Source organism: Cnephaeus nilssonii, assembly GCF_951640355.1.
Source record: "Cnephaeus nilssonii genome assembly, chromosome: 11".
Lineage (NCBI taxonomy): Eukaryota > Metazoa > Chordata > Mammalia > Chiroptera > Vespertilionidae > Cnephaeus > Cnephaeus nilssonii.
In genome coordinates this window covers 82816278-82832698 of record NC_137082.1, presented here as the reverse complement: position 1 = coordinate 82832698, position 16421 = coordinate 82816278, and the positions used below count along the sequence as shown (strand labels likewise).

The window sequence follows — 16421 nt, the reverse complement described above, 5'->3', positions numbered from 1 at the left end:
TTGCTGAGCAGGTGTATAAAACCCCTCAGATTTATTCCCTTCTCTGAGTCAAAGAAACTGGAGTGACCCTTCCTGCATTGGCTGGAGTTTATTCCTGGAAGCACTGCCATCCCAGCACTTCTGGCCTGCCCGGAACACAGGCCAACAGAAAGTTGGGTGGGGTGTTGCAAGTGCTTGGCATAAAAAGCCAACAACTTGTATTGCTATGGAGTACCCCTTGCTTGGGGTAATCTAATGATTGCTGGTGAGAAGCAGATCCCAATTACAATATAGAAGCCAAAAATGTCAGCACCGTACCTTCCCAGCCCTGCCTGCAACTGCTGCAAACAAACAAACAAACAAACAAACAAACAAACAAAACAAACAAAAAGACCCAACACGCTGAACTTGGTAAACCTAAGGGATCTGCCCAGCTTCAAAGAGGGAACTCTGGTAATGTAAAGGAGGTTTGGTGTAGAATCCATTCTGGTGGCAATAACAGGTACTGCAGTGACATCTGGTTTCCAGGAGCAATAGGGCTGGTAATGCCAGTGATGGGTGGTGCCAGTGTCCAGTACCATTGAATTGGAAGTGTAAACTGAGGTACCTTGTGTTGAATGGTGGTGGCAGCCATGGCCACCTCCCTCAACACGCTGTATTGTGATCTTGGCTGTGATCCTAGCTGCTGCCCAGACTTCCTTGTTTTTGCTTATTGTCGGAACCTAATTTTGCAGCCTTCCCAGCAATTGTGTCAGCCTCCCAATATCTTTTCAACAAATTTCTTTCTTCTTAAGTCAGCAATGTCAACTTCTTCTGTTGCTTGCAACTAAGAACCCTAGCTATTACAAAGAATACTGGATGGGTGGGTAAGTGGTTGGGTGGATGGATGGATGAATAGATGAATGGGGCTTCATGAATAGAGGTTAATCAGGCACAAATGCATGCCAGGCAGAACAAAGAGCACAGCCTAGCCACTGAGAAATGAGAGAGCATGGTGTACTGGAAAAACTGCCAGGAGCTCAGTATGGCTGGGGGCCAAGGAGTAACGTAGGGAGTGGTGAGGTGTAAAGCTAAAGAGACTAAATAGGACAGCTCATGAAGGATCTTTCAGGCATGCTAAAGAGTCTTGATTCTATCCTGAAAAAAAGAAAGAAAGAAAGAAAGAAAATATCAATTTAATCAAGATAGTGACATCAAATTTGCAATTATAAAATATGGCATCAAAAGAAATCCTGGCAGCAGGGAGAATGGATGGGAGGGGAACAAGGCTGGATACATGAAGACCAGTTAAGTAGCTATGGTAATAATTCCAGTGAAAGATGACAAAGGTCTGAATCAAGGCAGTGAACTTGGAGAGGAGACATTGGATCTGAGATGTATTATATATTATGAAGTTAGAGACAAAAAACATTTTGTCCTCATTTTAATATATAGAAATTAAGGAAGAAAGATCATGGATGACTCCAAATTTTCAGCTTAAGTCAGTAGATGATTATGCCACTTATGCATGCAATCATTCATTCAACAAAAGTTTAATTAACAATTACTGTAGGAAGTGCTGGGTACAGACCTGGTCCTACCTTTGCTGTGGTAATAATCCTATATAATAGTGATATGCAAATTGACCATCACTCCAATACACAAGATGGCCACCCTCATGTGGTCAAAGACGGCCTCCCCCATGTGGACACAAGATGGCCACCACAGATGGCCGGCAGGGGAGGGCAGTTGTGGGTGATCAGGCCAGCAGGGAAGGGCAGTTGGGAGGGACCAGGCCTGCAAGGGAGAGCAGTTGGGGGGAACCAGGCATGCATGGGAGGACAGTTAGGGGTGACTGGGCAGGCAGGGGAAGGCAGTTGTTGGGGGGACCAGGCCTGCAGGGGAGGACAGTTTGGGGCAATCGGGCCAGCAGGGGAGGGCAGTTAGGGGCAACCAGGATGGCAAGGGAGGGCAGTTAGGGGTGACCGGGCCAGCAGGGTAGGGTGTTTGGGGGGACCAGGCCTGCAGAGGAGGACAGTTAGGGGTTACCATGCCTGCAGGGGAGGGCAGTTGGAGGTGACCAGGGGGGGGGGGGAACCAGGCCTGCAGGGGAGGGCAGTTGGAGGTGACCAGGCCTGCAGGGGAGGGCAGCTGGGGGGAACCAGGCCTGCAGGGGAGGACAGTTAGGGGCAACCAGGTCGGCAGGGGAGGGCAGTTAGGAGTAACCAGGTCGGCAGGGGAGGGCAGTTGGGGGCAATCGGGCTGGCAGGGGAGCAGTTAGGCATCGATCAGGCTGGCAGGCAGAAGTGGTTAGGGGCAATCAGGCAGGCAGGCAGGCGATCGATTGGGAGCCAGCAGTCCTGGATTGTGAGAGCGATGTCCGACTGCCCCTTTAGACCCAATCCCACCACCGGGATCGGGCGTAAATGGGCAGTTGGACATCCCTCGCTGGGTCCTAAATTGGAGAGGGTGCAGGCTGGGCTGAGGGACACACACCCATGCACGAATTTCATGCACCAGGCCTCTAGTTACTCTATATTAGGCTTAGTTTATGAGTCTTCTCAGATTTTCTGGGCTTTAGCATCTCTGGGACTAAAGAGATGCTAAAGCATTTTGCCACCATGGTGGAATTTTGCTCTATTTCAGCTGCCACCATGGGTGACTTAGTTAAGTCTCTTGTGGTTTGATTGTCCAAGGCCGACCAGCCACTTACTCACAGACTCCTCCCATCACTTCTGGACTCTAGGGCAGGGCACTTGGCTTTCTGAGTGGCTATCAAAGCATATGGATAACACAACTGGGCAGTGTGGGAAGTTAGCTTCCTGTGGGACAATCTTTGACTAACAGGAAACAGGGGACATAAAGTTCCTCCCTTCCTTGGATTGTTCCAAAACATTACTCCATTTTGTCTGTATGAAGATGTTCTGTATGGCCAAGTGATTGCACCTGTTAAAAGACTGGCTGTTACTCTGCAAGGCTTGTCATTAGCAATGGCTATCACAGTAATGCATCACCATGCATTGCTCCCCATTTTTCCTCACCTTTTCCTCCCTCAATGTTGCTGCTTTGGGATAATACCTCCTAAGTAAAGCCTCGGCCCTTAATCCTTACACCAGGCTGTTTTCTAGGGAGCTGGGCTAAGACACACCAACACAGACAAATAAAAGATGAGTTTGAGTGAACTTAAGTAAAAATTATCCACCCATTTAAAACTACTTATTGAGCACCTCCATATATATTTGAATTAGGGATGCTATGATGAAGAATATAGACATGTTTCCTGCTCTTGTTGAGCCTACATTCAGTGGGGAGTGGTAAAAATAATATGTCAGCACAGAAATAAATGAGCATAATTACAGATAGTGACAACAATTTTAAAGAACAATTTATGATATGATAGTGGGACTGGTATATGTGTGGGGATGCTAATCTAGACTGGTTGGTCAAGGTGACAAAGAACAGGTAGAAGAAAAAGACTTCTCTAGAAGGAGGATCAGGTCTTTCACAAAATGTCACTGGGAGGATGAACCTGGAAACAGGCATGTTGTACAGCACTGGGGTTTAGGTGCAGGTAGGAAATGTATCCCTGATTTGACTGTAAAGAAGTTGGTCATGAAACATGCATAGAAAATAATGGGAATAAGGAGACTGAAGAGAGTAGAGAAGGGATGAGGGTGCAGAGCAGGGATAGGTAGAAGAGTTAGTGAGCAGTGCCAGAGCAGAAAAGGTGGCCACTCTGTGTATAATCCCTGACACTAAGTGGCCATAGAACTTTGGAGAAGCCTAGTCCTTGGTTGTTTTAGCTCCAAAATAAGGGTATTGATCAAGCTCCATGATTGTATGAAGGCAAGGAAGAGCTGAAATGAAACCTCTATGTAGCTATGTAATTTACCTCTTGAAATACACCACTGAAGTCTTTAGGAGCCAGTAATAATTGGCTTTCTCCCACCATTAATTATATTCTGGCCAATCATCAGGTAACACAATAGTCAGACTCCATCAGCAAAATGTCTTTTTCATAACTGAGGACTGTTTATAGTACAAACAATTGGGGCTCATTAACTCAATCATTAGGACACCGATTATGCATCTATTGTCTACTCTAGTCGTTATGTTCAATAACCTCTTCAGTATTCATTAGAACAATTATGCTAATAAGCTTGAAATTTCCCAAGAGTATATTATACCTTCACACACTTATCCTGCCTACCAGCAGTCTGGCTCAGTCAATACTGTCACACACAGACAATCTATCCTATATAATAAAAGGCTAATATGCAAATAGACCGAATGGCGGAACAACCGAACAACTGGTCGCTATAATGGATGCTGACCACCAGGAAGCATGCGTGGAACACGGTAGGCAATGGCCACAGCGGGATGGTGGAGCAGGTGAGTGGAGGCACCAGACCAAGGCAGGGCACCAGTTGCTGTCATCGGGGTGAGACTCTGGTGGTTACTGAAAATTCTTTGCTTCTGTGCCACGGTCCCACCCGGTGCTCACACCTGCTGCCAGTGCTGGCCCTGCTCTCACCCACTGCTGGCACTGAAGCCACTGCTCACACTCACTGCCAGCTCCAGCCCTGCTCACACCTGCTGCTGGAGCTCAGCACCAGTCCTGATCACTTGGTGCCATCAGCAGGTGCCGGCCCCAATTGCCCCTCAGGGCTTCTCCACCTCCCCCTGCTCCTGAGGGGCGATTGGGGCAGCAGCCACTGCTTGCACCCACTGAGGGCACCGGCCCCACTCACAGCCACTGCTTGTGCTGGCCCCAATTGCTCTGTGCCATCAGCGGATGTGAGCAGGGCTGATGCCATCAGCGCATGTAAGCAGTGGCAGTGGGAGCGGGGCTCTTGTCTTGGGTTAGGGTTTTTGGGGACTGGGGCTTGCGACAGGAGGGGCCAGGCAGGGATGTGGAGGATGGGCCAAGACCCACGCATGTGCCCACTGCAGCCTTGTGGCCCACAGTTCCTTTCAAGGTGCACAAATTCGTGCACTGGGCCCCTAGTCCTATCTAATAATAGAGTAACATGTAAATTACCATCACTCCGCTACACCCACGATTGGGCGGCGGGAGGCTGGGGGGCGGGACTCAGGGTGGCCTATCCGGCATTGAGAGGCACGGATCCGCTGCTACTGAGGGGGGCTACCCTGCTGTTGAGAGGCGCAGGGGGTGGGACTCCCGTCCCCTGTGCCTCTCAACGGCCAGATCCGCAGCCGCTGAGGGGGCCTGCCGCGGACACCCAGCTGTGCCTCTCAATGGCAGGGTAGCCAGGTGTCCGCGGCAGCCCCCCTCAGCGGCCGTTGAGAGGCGCAGGGGGCCTGCGCCTCTCAACAGCAGGGTAGCCCCCCTCAGCGGCCGTGGACCATCAAAAGTGGGGGAGCTGGGTGCCTGTCCGCTCAGGCACCAGGCCTTTCAGAAGCCTCCGCCGAGCCAGAGGCTTCTGAAAGGCCTGGTGCACCAGCGGACAGGCACCCAGCTCCACCGCGAAAAGTGAAAGCGTGTAGGGGACCCTACACGTGCATGATTCAATCATGCACTGGGCCTCTAGTATATACATAAAAGCCAAGCGACTGGAATGACAGGTCATTATGATGCGCACTTCAGTCAGCCAACTGGCCCAATCAGGGGCGGGTGGGCCGGCCGACCTCCTGTGGCCTCTCCCCCTGGCAGGCCTGGCCCTGATCAGCCCCTATCAGGGCAGGCTGGCCAGACCTCTCCCTTGCATGAATTCATGCACCAGGCCTTTAGTTATAAATAAGACATAAGTCCCTACTGTTGACATATGACTACCAAATTATGCCCCATCACAATAGAACTTTAAATAATTTGTACATTTGTTCTTTTAGGGTTTAGATATTGGCCTGTTTTTCCCATCCCCAAAACATGTAGTTTTAGATAATATTTAAATGTCTTTATGGGAGTACTCATTGCATTGGCATTGTATTATAACACTACAATTGAACAGTCTCTGAATTAGCTATCTAATGATCAAGAAAGCCAATGATCATTTGTTTTTAAGTGCGTAAGAAATATTAATTATCAGCTGTCTGGAGAATAAGAAATCTAACTTGTTTTCCCCAAATATTTTTCTCCCAACAAGAGGCAACTTTTCTCTCAGTCCCTTTACCTCCTTAAATAATAATAATAAAATAAAAAAACCCCTAACTCACCTGGCTGGTATGGCTCAGTGGTTGAGCATTGACCTATGAACCCAGAAGGTCACCTTCGATTCCCTGTTGAGGCATATGCCCAGGTTGTGGCTCTATTAATCCCCAGTGGGGGAGTGGGCAGGAGGCAGCCGATCAATGATTCTCTTATCATTGATATTTCTATTTCTCTCTCCCTTTCCCTACCTCTATGAATCAATAAAAAATATATTTAAAGAAAAACAAACAAAAACCCTACCTCAATGGTTTGTTTTCTTGAGTGATTTTGGCATAGAACAATAATTTTCCATCATAATCAACCATTGCTTTTGATTGGCACATAACAGATACCGATAAATACTTGCTGGATCCTTTTTTCTTATATATGCTTTATTCTTATCTCCATCAGATGTTAGTTTTCATTTTTAACAAAAGCTAGCATGTGAATAAGGAATGTGTGTGTGTGTGTGTGTGTGTGTGTGTGTGTGTGTGTGTTGGCAGGTGCACACACCTTTAATACAAATTCTTTTAAAACATAAAATTTCATTGTATTGAGATAAAAATCCAGCTGGTATTGAGTTTTTCCTATCATTATTTACAACAAAAGTAACCCCACAACTTTTGTTCTTTACAATTTTTACTTAGGTTATTTCATGTAATCAGTGTCCTTTCAGTTGCAAATAACTGGATGTTTCCTTAAGATGTAGCAATGCTCACTGCAACGTAGCTCCACCAGGATAAGCAAATGCAGAGATCAGATGTTGAAGAGATGCTCAGTGGCTGTACTGAGATCAACTACAAACTGAAAGGATGGGGCAAAGCTGTGTAGAATGCTAGTGGACCCATGACACACACAGAATGCTATACAAATGCTGTATTTCACTTCAATTACTTAGTCTTTTGGTAAGGGTGTGGGAAGACAACTGAGAATGAGATGCTTTCCTTATCCTTCAGGAATGTACAATCTAAATGGGGAGACAAAACATACATACATGAGAAAGCTAAAAACCTTCTCAAGACTAAACTAACAGGTCAAGATTAATCAAAGCGAAGTCATATGTATATCATCCACGAAAGGCTTTCCAGATCTCGTCAGAGAGATGGACTATGAGTTGTATCTTTTGAAAAATCAACACATGGATAAATATTTTTAAAAATTCAAACTACAGAAGAAATAATGATGAAATTTAAGTTTTCCACTCATGACTTCCAAGTTCTCATTCCAGAAGCAACCACCATTACCATTTTTCTTATATGTCTTTCTAGTACATTTAACTACTTTTAAATTGATTCTGAATTGATTTTAATTTCATTGATTTTGCAGTGTCATGAGTAATGAAGGGTTAAACTTAGTGTCTATTCACATAAAAATAAGGTTTACTTAAGATAATTTAAGCAATAGGAATCTACTGATGATAGGTCTTGAAGTACCCTAGGGGATTTCCCAGTTGATTGTTGCCACGGCAATCCTTCTCCATCTGCCTTCAGTTTCTGTCTTGACCCACTTTGGTTTAGACACATTTCTAGCAGAGGGGATAGTAGGCATGTTCCCATTTCAAAACCCTATGGGTACTGCATTGGTAGCCAGATTGCCCCTCCTCCCATTTCTTCAATCTCACAGATCCTAAAAGAATTCCAGAATGGAAGTTAGGGACTCAAAAGTCTGATACTTTGGGAAGATGGTCTTAAACTTCATGCATATCATCTACTGAATTACTGTACTCTTTAATTGTACCCTAACTCCCATAGCAGATTCTTCTGGAATTCCAGCCAGCTCAGGAATCCCCCACCACCCAAATGGATACTCAAATAAATGTACACCCTGGTCACATAGGAGAAAATATTTGTGACCCAGGGTAGCTTTATTTTTTAAAAAAAATAAATTTTTATTGATTTCAGAGGAAGGGAGAGGGAGAGAGAAACATCAATGATGAGAATCATTAACCAGCTGCTTCCTGCACACCCCCTACTGGGGATCAAGCCTGCAACCTGGCATGTGTCCTGTCCGGAATTGAAATGTGACCTCCTAGGTTGACACTCAACCACTGAGCCATGCCTGCCAGGCCCAGGGTAGCTTTTAATAGGCCATTTCATATTAAAATGGTTGGCTTGGGTCAGCAGGAAGGACCAAAAACCAGAAACAGCCTTCCTACTTCTAAATTGAAGAGCTTTTGCCCTGGCCTAAACCATCCATCCTCCCTGGTGGCTCTGGGATATGGAAGCAGAGGCTTAGGCCATGGATCAGTTCCATCAGTTGGCTTCCTGGGTCTCTTTCACAAGCTATTTTAAAAAGTAGGTGAGTAGAGCCACCTCTAAGCTGACAATGGAAGAAAACACCCTGGAGGTCAACTTTTGAAGAATTTCTGCTGAGTAAGTTTATCTTAGCATAAATACATGAAGGCAACAGAAGGGAAGAAATGTTAACAATTATTGATTTTCTTTGAACTCCAAAGCCCTGTGATATTTATTATTTTATTTAATCACCACACAACTACATTTGAATAGCTATCATTGCAGGTGAGTTCCACTTGCCGAAGATCAGATTTGGAACAGAGTAGATCTAAAAACTACAATTTGCCTATCTCCAGGGTTCATGCCCTTCATCACAACTTTTCGGTGAGAAGAGTACTCCTATGTTCGAGGAGGGAGATGGTGGACATGAAGATTCTGAAAGGACATCTGGAAAACCTGTAAGACTCAGGGAATGGCCAAGTACCTCCAGAAGACACCTTCCTCGGAGAAGCCTTCATAGCTGAAAAGAAAGCATATACTTCAAGAACTCTTACTGTTTGGAATGGTCATTTGGGACTTCCTGTTGACTGATCTACATTGTCAGTGCCCCTCTCCTGCTTAAGTCGCCACGTGAAATTCATGAAGGAGCACATGAAATTGAGCGCTGAACAGGGAGCCAAGAAAACTGCCTTGTCTCTGCCACCAACTACCTGTGTGAGACCTAACTTTCTTTCTAACTTTAGTTCTGTGGTGCTCCCTGCCCAACGCACTCAGTGCTTAATAAATGCTTGATGTGGTTGATTAGTTGGGTTCACTATTTCAGCAGAGATTTGGGTGTCCCTAAGGTGAAAGCGAAGTTACCCGAGTGCCGTTACGCCCCCACCAGCGTTGGTCAGCAAGCAGCTTACCAGTAGCTAGGGCCTTGAAGCGCAGATGCTGGGGGGGCCTACCCACATCCCCTGAACAGCGGAGAAATGGAGAGAAAAAGAATCCGGCAATTAAGGGGCATCGGGCTTATTTTTCAGACTTCACAAGGGTCGTCCACAGCATGCATTGGTTAGCTGCATTTTTTACTGGAGAGAGAACCAAGATTCTGGTTAAACCTGGCATCCTTCCCCCCCGCCCCCCCCCGCCCTAAGGCCCACAGATCCCCGCCCTGGGGGCTTATTTACATCTCGGACCCCGCCCCCATTTATCACCACGGGGGGCCCCGCCCACTCGCCCGCTCCTTCGCCTCTGGGCGCGCCCGGAGTGGATTCAGTACCGCGGCTTCGGCGGAACCATCCTCCTGCCCCGGGCTCGTCCTGTCCTCCAGGCGGGCTCGGTTCTTCCCAGGGGATGAGCACTTGCCCCTTCTCGGCTGGATTAGGAAAGGTGGGCCAGGCGGCGGCCTCGAGGCCCCACCCAATGGCGGTGGAGAGACCGAGAAGGGGACCCAGGGCCGAGGCGGAGGGACGGGCGATCCCGGGGCTGCTTCCCCACTGCGGCAGGATCCGTGCTTCCCCTGCATCCCTTCCCACAGCCTCTCCCGGGAGCTCCCCGAAGACGAAGTCGACCGAAACCGGGGGCGTCCCACCCCACCTCGCCCACCGCCGCCGGCCCGGCCGCGCCTCGCCTCGCCTCACGCTCTACGGGGGAGGCGGGACCAATCAGGGAGCGACGTCTCCCTTCCGATTCGAGGCTCCCGACGCGCGGCTCACACCCCGAGCACCTCGCGCGCTGATTGGTTGCGCGCGCCGCCGGTCGGGCCGAGAGGGCAGGGCGGGCCGGGGGAGAAAGGAGGCGGGGAGGTAGTGGCCGGGACTCTCGAAGCCCCGCTCGCGCCCCGGCCCTGCTCGGGAGCTCGGCCTCCTGCCTTCCCTCCTCAGCTCGTCCTGTCTTCCGCGCGTGCCGAGGGCTGCGATCGGCCGGCGTGCCTCGCGCCCTAACGGGCGGCCGGGGGCGCCAATCAGCGGGCGGCAGGGTGCCAGCCCCGGGGCTGCGCCGGCGAATCGGCGGGGCTCGCGGCCTGGGGTGGGAGGCGGGTCTACCGCGCGGCCGCGGCGGCGGAGGAACAGCTCCCAGCCAGCAGCCAGCGAGCTCCGAGCGAGCCTCCCGGAGGTGGGTGCGCCGCGCCGCTGCGGCCGGCGGCGGAGGGCGCGGGGCGGAAGCGGAGGTGGGCCGGCGGGCGCGGCGGGGAGGGCTCGGTCGCCCGGGCGGCCCGGGGTTGGAGGGATGCGGGCGCGCGCCTGAGGGGAGGAGGGGCGGCGGCGGCGGCGGCGGGACGCGCGTCCCCACCCCCTCCTTCTCGCGGGCGGCGTCCGGGCCCGCGTCCCCTCCCCGCGCGCCGGGGCCGCGGGCCGGGCACTAGCTGGGGAGGCGGGGCGGGAGGCCGGGCGGCTGCGAGAGTGTTTTCAGTTCCGCCTCCAATCTCCCATTCCCCTCTCCCCTCTCAGCCCCTCATCCCGTTCGGAAGAGGAAGGAACAAAAGGTCCCGGACCCCCGGCTCCGACGGGGCGGGACCCGGAGCCTCGGTCCAGGTAAAGCCGCGGCGCCCGGCGGGCCCCTGGGGCTAGGGGTGTGTTGGTGTGGGGCTCGGGTCCTGGAGGCTCCGCGTCGCCTCGCCACCGGGGCTGGTGCTGAGGTGTGGCGGCGGCGGGGCGGCGGGGCGCTCGGCCCTCGGGGTGCGGGGACGCGGGGCCGGGCAGGCCAAAGAGAAGGAAGGGGTCGGCGCCCGGAGCTGCCCGCCCGCCGGCCCGCCCGGGGTCCGCGGGGGCCCTTCCCCTCCGTCGCCAACAGTTGATCGTTTGTGGTTCTGATTTTCAAAGCCGGGGAGACCGCTCTGGTGCAGGGCTCGCTGGGAAGCCGTGTTCGGAGCGGGCGGTTCTTTGCTTCCACTTGTTTTCTGGTCCCGTAACCTTGGTTGACCATCCTCGTCTTGGGGTTCCGGAGCGCCCGGGGTCCTCGCACCCCCACGAGCCGGCGGCCCTGCTCCCCTCACTTGGGAAAGTTTCTGTGCGTGGAGCCTGTTGGGTGTTCTCCCACGCCTGCAGAAAGCACGCTCCGTGATTTCACGGATTTCAAACTTCGTTTTAAAATGTGCAACTCTAGTTGTTTTGTTCTCTCTCCTGGGGGGATCCTGTCCTTGGGCTGGGTCCTGGTGTCTTTTACTTACTGAATCCTGATGTGGTGAGTGGTTTCCTTTTGATCCTCAACAAAGGAAAAACAGCTCCTAGGTTGGTGTTGTTATTCCTTCCTCTGGACCCTTTTAGCTACAGACTCCGGGTTTGTTGCCATCCAAACCTTTGAAACAGCCATCTCCAGGTAAACGAAATTGGAAGTAGCATTTTTCCTTCGGTCATGTCTTGCCTGTTACAGCTTGGAATATTTTAAATTCTGGTGTTTTAAATGACACATGAAAGGTAATTGTTAATAAGTAAACGATCACGCAAACTTCCAATTCCATCTTTTTTTGAAAAAAATGGTCCCTGAAATTTGAATTATTTTCAGAATTCTAAATGATGCTATATTCCTAGTTCCTTTTCATTTCCCCTCTTCTGATTTCATATGAATTGAACGTGTACCACTGATTGCAAGGATATTTTATTGGAGCCTAATAAGATAATAAATTGGCTATTACTCTGCAAATACATTTGTTATTCTAGCTTTGACCCGCCTTAAAAAGTGTTTCTCTTACATAGAAGAGTAAATCAATTAGTTAAATGAAGTTTGAGGAGTTTTAATTTGAATAAATAAATAAGCAAATTAACACAGAAATGGGAGAAATAATATGAAATGGATTTCGTAAGTGTACCACAGTGTGAGGATTTTCTTATTTGCCTTAAGAAAACCATCCAGGATATCTATATACTTTTCTCCACCAAAAGATCATTTAGCAAACATTTTTATTCAATTCAGAAAGTAACACTGATTTTAAAGTTCCTTGGTTTTTGCCGTAAAATTAGTTATTGTTGGCAAATAAGAATAGTTAGAGTCTTGTGGACATTTTAAGGTGAGTACCCACTTACACCCTTAATATTACAATTAATTGACTTTAAAGTAGTTCATTGGCCAGTTTTAATTAATGTAATGTGATTGGAAACATCAATTTCCGAGCTTGTTTTAGTAAGAAATTGCTCTTAGAGCCCTGTTTTTATACTTTATACCTATACCTTCTAAAGTGAGTTAACATTGTAGATGTTCAAAAAAGTTTGCTTTTTCAAGCTTGTAACTTACCTGTACCTATTCATAAGTGGTCAGATCTTTACACAGTCTGTAAATTCATAAAATAATAGTCTTGTAAGAAACTGTGCAGGGTAATTTCCTGTTGTTTGTGGTTTGTCAGGCTTGGTATGTGTTTTAACACTTAACCAGGAATTTGGGGATGGTTTTTTTATATTTCAGCAAAAATCTTTTTAATAGAAACAAAGATTTTTCTACCGAAAGATGGCAAAGGATCCCCTTTTCATTTTCATTTTGTAACTATTAGAATTATATTGCTATAATCTCATTACTTTACATTGGGGATGAAAACCACTCAGTTTAGCTGCATAACCTGCTGATCATAGACCTGTTGAGTTTTTACATTTTGCAAATATTTTCAGTTGTGTCTTTTTATAAAGGTCTGAATGCTTTTTTTGTTTGGTTTTGATTCTGCTGGTTTTATATTTTAGGACTGCAAAGACTGTTTGTAGCAGCTTTGTTATACAGGTGTATTTATAATGCATCTAAAAGCTGTATGCAGTTTGGCAGATGGAGGTTTATTCATATTCTTGGGACAAGAGTCATTTTTATAGGGTAGAGAGGGGCATGTATGTCTTAGATTCCTTGTCTTTGATGGAAGTAGGAGAGCCATTTTTAAGCTCTTAGTTTCTGTAAGAGGAAAGATGTTTTCCACTAAGTATTGCAAGGGTATGTCAGAAGATGTGAAAGAAGATGATTTCAAAACCCCATTCAGAAGAGTGCCGTTATACATTTATTAAACAAATAGTCTTTGATGTGTGCCAGGCCCTGGACTAGGCAGTAAAATACCTAACAGCGAACAAGTATATTATCCTTGTTCCTTGGTGGAATTAGAAAAGAAGTTCCTCATATCTCTTGCCCTGTCCTCCAGTGTTTAGAGTAAGAAAATAATGTTATTGCAAATTGAGGGAGCATGTAATGCATTACTGAGCCAATTTCTAAATATGCTTGCAGTGCTTTCTGTAATATAGAGGACAGCATTAAAGAAGATGTCAAGTGTTAACGCATTGTCACTGGGAACTGTCAGTGTATGGGGGGTGGAAACATCACCATTTTTGCACACTCCATACAAACTGAAGATATGGCCGAACTTTTACAAACATATAAATGTTTCTGAGCAGATGAACACTTGTAGAGTTAGGCTTAATTTGGCCTTAGTTTGTTTATTCATTTGTTTGTTTGTTCTTTAGTTATAGAAACTGGTTAGGGAAAGAAAGCAAACTTGAATGGGTCTGGTTCCAATAAAAGCATCAGAATTAAAGTGTAAAGACAATTAGCTAATCCAAGAATAAGGATTGGGCTGCAATATCATGTAGTGGGAAGGCCATGGGTTTTGGAGAGAGAGAGCTAAGCTAGTAGTTGGTTTCTCAGTTACTATCTGAGGCAATTTACTAATTCCCGAGCCTTGGTTTTCTAACTGAAAATGGAGGTAACAGCTACCTCTTATGATTATTATAAGGATTAAATGATCATGATGAAAGTTCCTAGAACATTGCCTCAGACATAAGCGTCCTCCCAAATGATCTTTTGTTCTGTTTTAGTTGTGGTTTTCAGTTGTTTTCTTTATAATTTTCCAAATGATTTGCCTATGTTCTTATCTTTGACCTATTATAAAATGCACTTGAGAGGCAGAAACTAAGCAAAGAAGACCTGGGGTACTCAAATTGTCCAAGTCCATATATCTTAAAGCTTTAGTCACAGGAGAGCCATTGAGACCCTTAATCAGAACCTGTTGGCATTTATCTGTTGGCATTTATTTCAGATATTTCTAGCAAGGAAAGCTATCTGGCTTCTAAGACCACAATAGATTAGAAAGAAGTAGATTGTGAGTAATGTGGGAGGTTAAGGAGAGTGTGGTGGGGGGCGGGGGTGGGAGGATGGGGAACTGTTGCCCACTGTTCTAAGAAAAAACAGATAACAGCCTGGTAAAGACAGTAGACTTAATCTACAAGACACAAAAACAAATATTCAAAGCCTATCTAGCATGTCTGGGACCATTCAGTGCAGGACCAGACCTGAAAGTGTAGTAATGCATGTTCATCAATTAGCTTAAGTCATGTTTGGGGAACTCTTTATGAGAGTGCAGTAATCTACATAATATACTTTAGATTGTCATTCAGGATGATTAACAGTTCTTCTTAAAGGGGTAAAGCATTGTACTATATGGAATGACTTATTTCATGGAAAAAGCACAGTACTTGCAAGCACAGTACCTGCTAGTGTTTTTCATTTGGTTTGCCATTCAGTGTGCCATGTTACAGGCTAATAAAAAGCCTTTCATGCTAAGCTACTAGTAAAGAAATGTGATTTAAATGGCTTAGCACCCCATACCAAACCTTTCTTCAGAGTAAGTTATTCTTTTTGTCATCTATAAGGATGTCATGTAAAACTTTTCATTCAGGCTTTGAGATAGTGTGCTAGAGATTTCCAGGACCAAACTAACGTGGACAGTAGCTAGGCTAGTCTGTCTGTTGAGGGCTTCTTTCCTTTTACATGTGACTTCTACCCAGTATTAGCTTTGATAATTTTTTTTTGGATCCTCCTCCTTTCTATCTCAGAGTTACTTTATAAACAATCTACTCCACCAAATACTAATTGGTAATGTTTGTAATATATAGCCTTGACTTTCTTAAAAAAAAAAATAACAGGATTTTGTATTTTTAGCTAGTAGTACAAAAGTAATCCAGTCTTTTTCGTTTTAAAAAATGCACAGTTAGAGGCTTATTGCTTGCCTTTCATCAATTTTGATCATTTCTCTAGATGGTATAATTGTGATGTATTCAGTTAGGATATATTTCAATGCTGATTCTGGATATATATATATCTCATGAATAGCTTTCAGCTTAAATTTCAGTAATTTCATGTATGGAGAATATAATTTTGCCCAGCCAGGTAGATTTAGACACTGCCCCTGGCTTGGCCAGATAGCCAGAATGATTAGGGTAATTCTGTGACTTACCTACTTGTCTTACATTCTAGAGCAGGGGTCCTCAAACTTTTTAAACAGGGGGCCAGTTCACTGTCCCTCAGACCGTTGGAGGGCCGGACTATAGTTTAAAAAAAACTATGAACAAATTCCTATGCACACTGCACATATCTTATTTTGAAGTAAAAAGCAAAACGGCAAAAACACCTGCATGTGGCCCGCGGGCCGTAGTTTGAGGACGCCTGTTCTAGAGCATGAGTGGTTCTCCTTTAGCTCAATGGGTTCTTTTCAGATGTAACAGCCACACTAATAGGACAGATGTCCAGTAAATTAGATCTTTAGGTTTATACTTTCAAGAGAACAGAAATCCTAATGATTTTATTCTTACTAAAATGTGCGAGTTTACTATGAAATTGTTACTAATTTTTCCAGATAGTTCTGAAATTTTTCAAAATCTGGAATACTTTGGCCTCAAGACTAGAGCAATGAAAGTGAGTGTAGACTTTAGTTGCAATCCATTCAGCACACATGTCCAGTTTGCACTTGAAAGCTACATTTTCTTTAATAATGTACAGTGTCCTACCTCTATCTCCCTTCCCTTTTAGGGGGGGAGGGTATAGTTTCATGTTCAAAGTACTCAGTAAGGATGAATAATTTTGGAGGAGCCACTAGAAGTTCTAGACTTTAATTAAAAAAAGAATTGACCTGAGGTAGTAGTATAGTAAATCTGTGATCTTGTAATTTGCCTTTGTTTAAATTACATTCACATATGCTGCTTTAGCTTCTTCCAAAAATTCTACAGAGAATGGTTAAGGTATTGTAAATATTAAGGAAATACTAGTAAATGCTCCTTCTTAATTGCATCCTTCATTACAAAATGTGAAATGGGGAATCTGATTTGCAAAGTTCACAGAATGAACTCCTGATAAATGGG

General features: G+C 46.2%; 1 protein-coding gene and 1 long non-coding RNA gene across 4 annotated transcripts in view; one reads left to right on the top strand and one right to left on the bottom strand.

Annotated features, from left to right (window-relative positions):
* Positions 1-8018: 8018 nt before the first annotated feature.
* Positions 8019-9969, bottom strand: LOC307106913. Its single transcript, XR_013814156.1, has 3 exons — positions 9605-9969; positions 9249-9413; positions 8019-8860 (listed from the first exon to the last, which is right to left on the bottom strand). It is a non-coding gene; the product is annotated as an uncharacterized lncRNA (long non-coding RNA).
* A 337-nt stretch (positions 9970-10306) lies between these two features.
* SMAD2 (SMAD family member 2) overlaps positions 10307-16421 on the top strand; it is a 72439-nt gene continuing 66324 nt past the window's right edge. Inside the window, exons 1-2 of one of the 3 annotated variants that reach the window (XM_079783700.1) lie at positions 10307-10440; positions 10776-10859. The gene's annotated coding sequence lies outside the window, so the exon portion shown is untranslated. Of the gene's footprint in view, positions 10441-10470; positions 10496-10775; positions 10860-16421 lie in introns of those variants that run through there. The other 2 variants (XM_079783701.1, XM_079783702.1) reach the window with 2 other exon arrangements.